Consider the following 8949-nt stretch of genomic DNA (forward strand, 5'->3'; position numbering starts at 1 on the left):
GAATACATTGGTACTATTTAGATTTGTCCTGTGACCATTGCAGCCATTTTTCAAAATGGCCACCACCCTGCTGTTAGTTTACCAATAACTCAAGTTACAGAACACTTAGGATCTTTATTCTGGTGACTAATCAATGTAATCATACATTTTCAAGGATGAGGAATACAGTGGTACTATTTACGACATGTTAGATAATAGTCAAACCGTGTAATATCGATGTAGTACTGTACTGTACATGTTTTCAAACTGTGACATGTGAGAGTCCAGGACATCAGCTGGCGTATACTCCATGTACTCCTCATCCAGCTCGCCAACCAGCTCTGCCCCTGAACTGCCAGTATCCGGCACATCTTTAGTCAGTGAATACTAGAGACTAACGACAGAATACAGAATTCATTCTAAACAAGAAGTGGTGCTGGCACTGTGGTAGATCACACCTTATAGCATTTATAGATCACACCACTGCAGAGGTGCTCTACCTTGACAAGCCAGTTGACCGGAAAAGAGTCCTACTCAAAGTAGATCGAGTTATATTACGCCACAGTGACCGTTCCCTCGACACTTATGCCCATGCACATTGATCTTCTGCAGTGGAAAGAATCTGCCTCATACGAACACCTGAAGATCTGCCCTCAGAACTATCAGGCAGGATGTGCAGACACTGAAGGGGGCATCAGTGTCGTTCTCTGTGTCCCCAGCATGTCAGCCAAAGTGATATAAAATATACACTTGGCCAGACTGCCGCTTCAACAGTTTGAAAGGGTCAAACCCCTCATCCTGTTTGGGGCAGACCACCCCACCTAATCATCCCAAACCGAGCAAGTGGTTGGGGCCTCCAGGTGGGCTAGCAGTCATCTGCACAAGACTGGGCTGGACCCTGCAGGGCCCAGAGCCCTGGAAAGCAACCTCCAGTCAATGTATATTGACTATAACAAAGCCCCAGAACACAGAGCTCATGATAAGTGTGGTGAAACACTGGCAGGAGGCCACCAAGATACAATGCCCCAGAGAACCAGAGTGTGCCACTGCTCGCAGTAAGGAGATCAACTGCCGCAGCAACGATGTCATGAGAAACAAGTCTCCATCAAAAAACCCTGAACCTAATCGGGGTGTCAAGAGACCAAAGTTTCTCCCACACAGTTCCCTGCAGTGCAGTGGCCAGTGAAGTCAAACACTGTGCCTGAAAGGGACGAGTCAAAGGTCAGAAACCTCCTGAGCCATTTTGAAAAATGGCTGCCATGGTCACAGGACAAATCTAAATAGTACCACTGAATTCCTCATCCTTGAAAATGTATGATTATAGTCACCAGAATCAAGATCCTGGTTGGTCTAGACTCTAGTCTAGACCTTGAGTTATTGTAAAATAACAGGTGTAACATGTTCACAGGACAAATCTAAATAGTACCACTGTATTCCTCATGTAGGATTAGTCGCCAGAATGAAGATCCTACGTGGTCTAGAACATGAATTTGTAAAATAACTGCAGGTGGTGGCCATTTTGGAAAATGGCTGCCATGGTCACCACAGGATAAATCTGCTATGGCCCTATAGCCAAATTTCATACATTTATCGTAAAGTGCACGATTCCATTAAAATTGAGGAAATTGAATCATTTATTTCTTCCTTTTTACTGAATTGAAGTGCCCTTTTGGCCAATATCACCTGAATATCACAATATCACTTATCACCTTTTAGGGCTTTGGTCGTGATGTGGATCTACATCTGGTGGCAGAGGCACAGGAAAAACTTGAGCAGGCCTATTATGTGTTCTAGAGTTAACCGGATCCCGGTTTGATCCGCCTGGGTTAGTGTTAGCTTGAGCAACTCACTGAACCCTGAACTTCTGCTGATGAGCAGATTGGAGCCTTGCGTGGTTTCCTCCATGTGCTCTAAATGCATATTTTACCATTCCACATTGGAAGATGTTATACATAATTTTGTTTTTCTATGCAAGGATGTAATGTTTTTTCCCCAATCTGTTTGCCTGTCTGTTAGCATGCAGGATATGTAATGACCGAATTTGGAGAAAACTTAAAAGGTCTTGGGGCAAAAAGGAGGACCATGGTTAACTTTTCAAACTGACTGACCCAAAGGGGACATGGCCCATCACATAAAACGGATTAAACTGAGCCCAATGCCACTTTTGGCAGTGCCACCATGGCCCAGTGCCATGTGATGTACTTCCGAATGGATTCATGTAACACCATGAAACTTTGATGGAGGGTTTGCTTCGAGTTGGCAGTGGACTACCCAACCACCCTAGGTCATTGCCTCCGTTTTTATGTCTCCAAAGGCATTATGTTATCAAACTCAGCTTGGAATCGCCAACCACCATCCCCCAAGACCTTGCCCATGTCTTTAGTGTCTACTCTAATGATAATGATGATATGCCTTTCATATAGTATAAATTAATGGTACAACTTAGTATAAATCATGATGAAATTGGAAAAAAACATGACAATTTACCTTTTCTATAAAAAGAAAAGTTGACAATTAAGGCAATGTGCAAATGTCTGCGACCTCTACTGTGCAAACTTTCTATAGTTTTGTATATATGCATCTTTATAGTATATTTAGTATATAATTTTGTTTTATATCATGCTTTATTTTTATTTTTATGCTATTTTAACAGGCTTAAAAACACTGATGCAAATGCCTGCCAGTAACAATGTGGGACAGCGTCTCAATGTGGGACACCTGAAAAGGCTTGGAAATGAGGGACTGTCCCACGCGAAGGGACATCTGGTCATTGCAGTCGCTGTTGTGACTCACGACAGCGACTGCAATGTCCACTCCATGTCCTACCTCATTTGTATTCTTTTTTTCATTTTTTAAACAATCAATATATCATGAATGCAACATCCATTAAACCTAAATTGGAATCATATGTTGTTGAGTGGCCTATAGAGCCCTCCAAAACGTTGCTGTCATAATGTTATATATTTCCCCCCTTCCCAGCTTAGAAAGCTGGCTAGGCATCCAGGTGGAGATATGAGCACAGCCAATGCAGTCTCTCCTGGCTCAGCAGAGCTCCCTATCACTTTGTTCCACTATTAAACTGCTATACCACAATTAATTTATTCCGATTCAGAGGTGCTGGCATGCTGCTATTCAGAAATGTGTGCTATAACATGAAAGATAACACAAAAATGGTTCAGCATCTGTGTTACTGAAATTGCTTGTATAGCCTATTTATTCCTTCAACAGCACACTTTGTGTTTGTGGTATGGGTGCATGTGTTTGGTATAACAATCTGGGTTGGGCCACATGCAGTGGGGATGTGGCGCTTGAGGCAAAAAGTAGACAAATCAAAATTGGCTAAGAAGATATCCCACGCCTAAAACAATTTAACGCTATTTTCAGAAGGCATCTGCTATACAACACGAATGACAGAAATAGCAAGGAGTCGATATTACTGCATGATAGAGCATTCCAGTTCTTAAACGGAATGTTAAATTAAAGGATATTTGGGTGTGATTATTTGTTTTATTGCCATTCTAAAAACAACAACTATACAGAATCTGCGTAAATATGTCTATTTTGCACGGATGTCACGATTTCAGTATGTTAAAAAATTACTTTGGTTACTAATACAGCACAACACAGTTATTGGTTTGATTATGCCATGGCTTGCAAAGGTGAAAGAGAATATGTAAGCAATATAGCCTATAGACTTATATATAGCCTAAAATAAAATATATCAAATTAAGTGTATATAGCTCAGCTGTATTTTAAGGAGAGAAGTTTGATAGCGTTTGCAAGCATAGGCCATAGAGGGGCTGGCGACATGTTTGGTGAAATAATCTGTGAAATTAAAATGAAATTACTCCTCCAATCCTCCAGACAGGATTTTAATATCTAAAGAGCCTACCCAAGCCAAAACCCAAGCATCACATCTGGTGGCAGGCCTTAATTATCTATAGTCTATTTATTGGTGTAGCTACAAAGTTGGTGACGGTAAGCGTCACACAAGCAATCATCCAATGGCCTATCTGTCGTTTACACTTTACAGCTGCAGACAAAGCCCTGCACACATGCACTGTCTGCACGCACAATCAACTTATCGCGCTTTTGACAAAACTAAAGCCAATTTATTTTTTATGAATGATCAGTTGGTACGTTTTAGTTTTTTGCCACTAGCTATGGCTAGATTATTGTAGTGTTCTCGTTTTTGCTTTCTCCCATTTTGCCACACTGTTTTTTCCACATACAGTCAGTATAATAGGCTATAGAACATTGGAAGGTCCCTATTATATTTGTCGAGGAAGGTATTGGACAGACGGCTTATTGGCGCGGTTTTTGAACATTGCGGTTTTCTCATGGGCATTGGGGGCGGATGGGCCGCCGCCTCCACTGTGCAGCTCTATCAGGGGCACGAGAACAGCACGAGCCACGAGAACAAAGGCACCAGATGGCTGTCCTGTTCCGATGAATTATCTTGAGGTTGAGGAGAAATTGGGACCATTAAGTGGTTCTTGACAGGTGAGAGGAGCTATCTATCTATCACAGACATTTTAAGTATAACGTTTTTGACTGTTTCCTTAAATGATAAAACTGTCTTATGTCTGATATTTTGATCCTGAATGCCCATCTAAGATAATGTGACAAATGTGTTACTTTCAAGGGGCTGAAAGGCAATGCTTTGCTTAAATTTGAATGGAAATGTTTAATATAAAGTAGACTGTTTCCTTAAGTTATGCAACTCAATTGATAAAAGTATCTTAAGTTATAGATATCCATCTAAGATAATGTGTTCCAAGGGGCTGAAATGGCAATGCTTTGCTTAAATTTGAACAATGGAGAATTACAACAAACAAAAAAAATAAATAATAGTCTAATAATAATAAATAATAATAAATGCTTGCATTAATTTTCAGGCCATGGAAAGTATATAGCCTAAATACAAATATTGTTTCGTGTATATATTTAGTGGTTATTATGTTTACCCATGCCGCATGAGCCATATGTGGGCGTGGACAATGACACTGTGTCCGCCCACACAGGGAACGCCGTGTGCTCACGAGCCTCGTGTTCTAAAAGGGCGCTCAATATGATTCCAGCCCTCATGCACCCACAGCCCTCCACGCGCTGCAACACGCTCCCATGGCTGCTGCTCCCATACCACGCTCACAGATGACAGGACCGCACCGAAGCAACACATTCTTCTGGTAGGCATGTTATTTTACTCACCTTTAAATGTTATAAACATATAACTATAGCCTAGTTTGAAGTGTTTTATTTGGAGTGGAGTGGACACACTAAATTGACTGTCTGCCTTGATAGGATATCAGCTGACACAATGATATAGACCACAGTCTGTTTAATATTTAAACATATTTTCAATGTTATGCTACAATAAAACAAACGTTTTACGCTCAAACGAAAAACCTCCTGAGCGTGTATAGTGTATAGCCTATATGCTTTTTTAAGCTTTCTACTGCGCAGCTATATAGTGCTATAGTGCTATGTCAATACAATGTTCTGCAATAAGGTCTATACGCAAACTCCATGACACGCACGCGTCACGTCAAGATCGCTGAAATCCTATATATGTTATTTAGCCTATATACATTTATGCCAAGGACCATGTCGGAACGTCTAGCTCTATTGGCCCATTCCAAATCAAAACGCATTTTGATTTTTGACACACATTTGTCTCAGCTTTATATAGCCTGCCCTAAATAGGTTACTATAATAAACAGACTATTGGCAATTAACGGTGACATGTCAAGTGTATTGTGCATAAGGAAGGTATCAACTCTATAGTCTCAAATGTAAAAGATGTATAGCTCATGGCTGCCTTTTGACTCTTTAAGCTCATCTTTATAGGCGTGTTCCCACATAGTGTCGCGCATGTCTGTCACTAATGAGATCGAGTGTGAGAAAGTTTGACCGTGTAAATTCTCACTGCAGCTCACGGATGACCGCGTCGCCCTGGGAGGACGTCATGTGTCAACATGGTAAGTTGGAAATGACAGTGAGGTGGTCACTCTGAAAAGAAGACTATCTTTCAAGATTGCCTGAATGGATTGACCAGACTTCAAAGGTGAAAGCACACAGTTGCTCTAATTGTCTCGAAGACTCAGTCTTATTATTATCTCATATTGGATTTAAATCGATGTTGTGATTTATATTTGACAACAATTTGGTAAATATAACAGGGATGTGGACAAAAGCTGAAGTATTTTTATATATTTAAAGTAGGCTATATAGTATACTTGCACTTGACATTTTAAGTGCACGTTATCATTTTATAAAACATATACTATATACTACAAATGCACTGCACCCAAACAACAAGAATAGAACCTCATGCACTCACAAGGCAGAACCTTCTGTGGACTGTGGATATTATACGGTATATAACCCTTAACCTTTATAAATTATAATAGTGCATATAGTTATGAAAAAGGTGACATTTCTTCCCATAATCATTGCGTTTTTCGTGCCTAGGACCGATAGACTGAGAGACGGACGGACCGACAGACAGACAGACAGACAGACAGACAGACAGACAGACAGACAGACAGACAGACAGACAGACAGACAGACAGACAGACAGACAGACAGACAGACACAGACAGGCTTTAATTGGCGAACGCCGAACGGGTCTCCTATATAGAAAATAATAATTGAAGCTGATAAATGGGTTCTCTCTCCTGATTGGTGCGGGTAGCCTATACTTGAAATGTATTTTGTGATAAAGAGTTGGAGAGACATGGAGACCCTAAACTCCATATAGCCTTCTATCAAAATAAAAAACTTAAACTCTTATTTTAACAACCTAAACGTGTTAACGCCCAAATTAAATGTATAGACTTTTTGATCATGAACACTCTTGACTTGTTATATTATATAGGCTATGTAAGCTCTTTTTAGGAATAAATACAGGCCTTTTAACAATACTGTATAATTCTCCATTAATTATACCTTCTTCTTTTTACAGGTTTGAATGAAATCACAATTACAGTTCACATCGCTGATGGCGTTTGATTGTTTTCTGTGTGGCCATATTTTTACTAATTCATAATTATTTCAGAAATAAAGAAAGAGAGAGAGAGAGAGAGAGAGAGAGAGAGAGAGAGAGGGGCTTATAACAGATGCATGAGGAGCGGCTGACGTGGGACATACAATAAAACTATTTTCTCCCTTGTGTGGTGGTGTTATTTTCAGTCCACATGGCCAAATATTCGGGTAAATAAAGATGATTTCATCGTTGGTGTCATTACTCTTGAATATGAAGTATACAGGTTTTGCATTGTTATTAATTGTCAAAAGATGGGGTTAATTTAATCCAATGAACAATTAAATTGTTTTACCTATAGCTGACCCTGCACATGATCACTTTAGCATTGGCACAAAAATATATAGGCCTATACATATTTGTCTATAGAATCAACATAAGCCTACACATTAGGCCCTATATTATACTAACAGAGGCTCATTGTTTCAAAAAAAATCTCATTGCACGCGTCTTGGTTTACACAAGCGAGCGCAATTATGGCACGAGCCAACCAGCTACACAGCCGCTGGGCAAGCAGATGGGCGCGAGCTATGGCTATACTGTTATATTGCAAAGCAGCAGAAATTTAAACATTTGTTTATAAACTTTAAAAAGGTTATATTAAACGTTAAATAATATACATTTTAAATGGAAAATGAAAAACAATGTTCTTTTATAAATATAAAATACTGATATATGACAGGGGTTGTTATTCTGAAAATATGGCAAAGGCTATATATATATTTCACGGTTTCACTTTTTATTGGATAAATATAGGCCTATAGAATTATTTGCTTGTCTATCAAATAAAAGGGGAACGGTTTGAACATAATTGTCAAGCAGAAGCTGCATGCATGCGGCAACTGCAAAGTTAAGCCGCCGCGGAACTGCATCAGGCACTTGTCCTATTTTGAATGTTCCCGCGCGGTGACAGATGCGATCACAATAGGTCAGGGCCTCTGAATAATTGCGACGAATTTGAATAACTGCCGCACGTCTGACGCGTGCAAGAAATATCCCAGACTTTCGCCCGTGCAGGCTTTGTCTTCAGCGTTTAAGGAAAAACCGTTGACAGGCCGCCTCCTATTCAATGGGGATTTTCACATGCACTTGAAGTTATGGGAGCGTCCATGCATGCGGAGTTGCGGACCCTGGGAAAAGACTCCATGATAGCCTGCCCTGTGCCCAACCAACGCATGATTTATTATAATATATGAACGAACGATGCCCCCATCCATGTATGGATCATAATAATAATCATGATTATGATCCATACATGCAGGCATGATTGTTCGTTCATATTCGCTGCAGCATGCAGTCCAAATATATAATGAAAAGTAATCAGGGGCTAAGACTATTATTCGTATTATATGGATATATGTATTAAATGTGAATGTGATAAGTTATAAAAGCAGCTCCAAGCAGCACCTTTGAAATAACAATACAACAACATTTATAATATGAATAATAATAGGCCTACCGGTATATATTTATCTATAAGAATAGCTGAAATGTAGAGGAAATTGAAACCTTTAGCGTAGGCCTATTAGTAATGGAATTAAGTAAACAGGTAGGCATATTGTGTATAGGCCTAGCCTAAATCTATTATATTAAAATGAATCAATTATTGTAGACATAGGCTAGGCCGCTAGGGTACCACTCGTGGGAATCGAATCGAATCCCTCGCCGCCCCTTCCTCAAATTTAACCTAGCGCGCGGTGTCCAATGACTGACGGTTGGACCCGTGCAACAGATGGGCCAGGCAGGCACGCGTCAGGCACGAGACTCGAGTCGACCCCTGGGAGCTGGCCGCCAGAAGCAGAAGGCGCTCTCAAGCGGATAGTAATGAACCAAAAAAATCATATAGTGAGTGCATGCATGCGCCGGGCTCCGATATCGTTGATGCTGTCGAATATATCCCATGCAAATAAACGCAATTCACGAGT

This window comes from Protomyctophum bolini, assembly GCF_963924005.1.
Source record: "Protomyctophum bolini genome assembly, chromosome: 5".
Taxonomy (NCBI): domain Eukaryota; kingdom Metazoa; phylum Chordata; class Actinopteri; order Myctophiformes; family Myctophidae; genus Protomyctophum; species Protomyctophum bolini.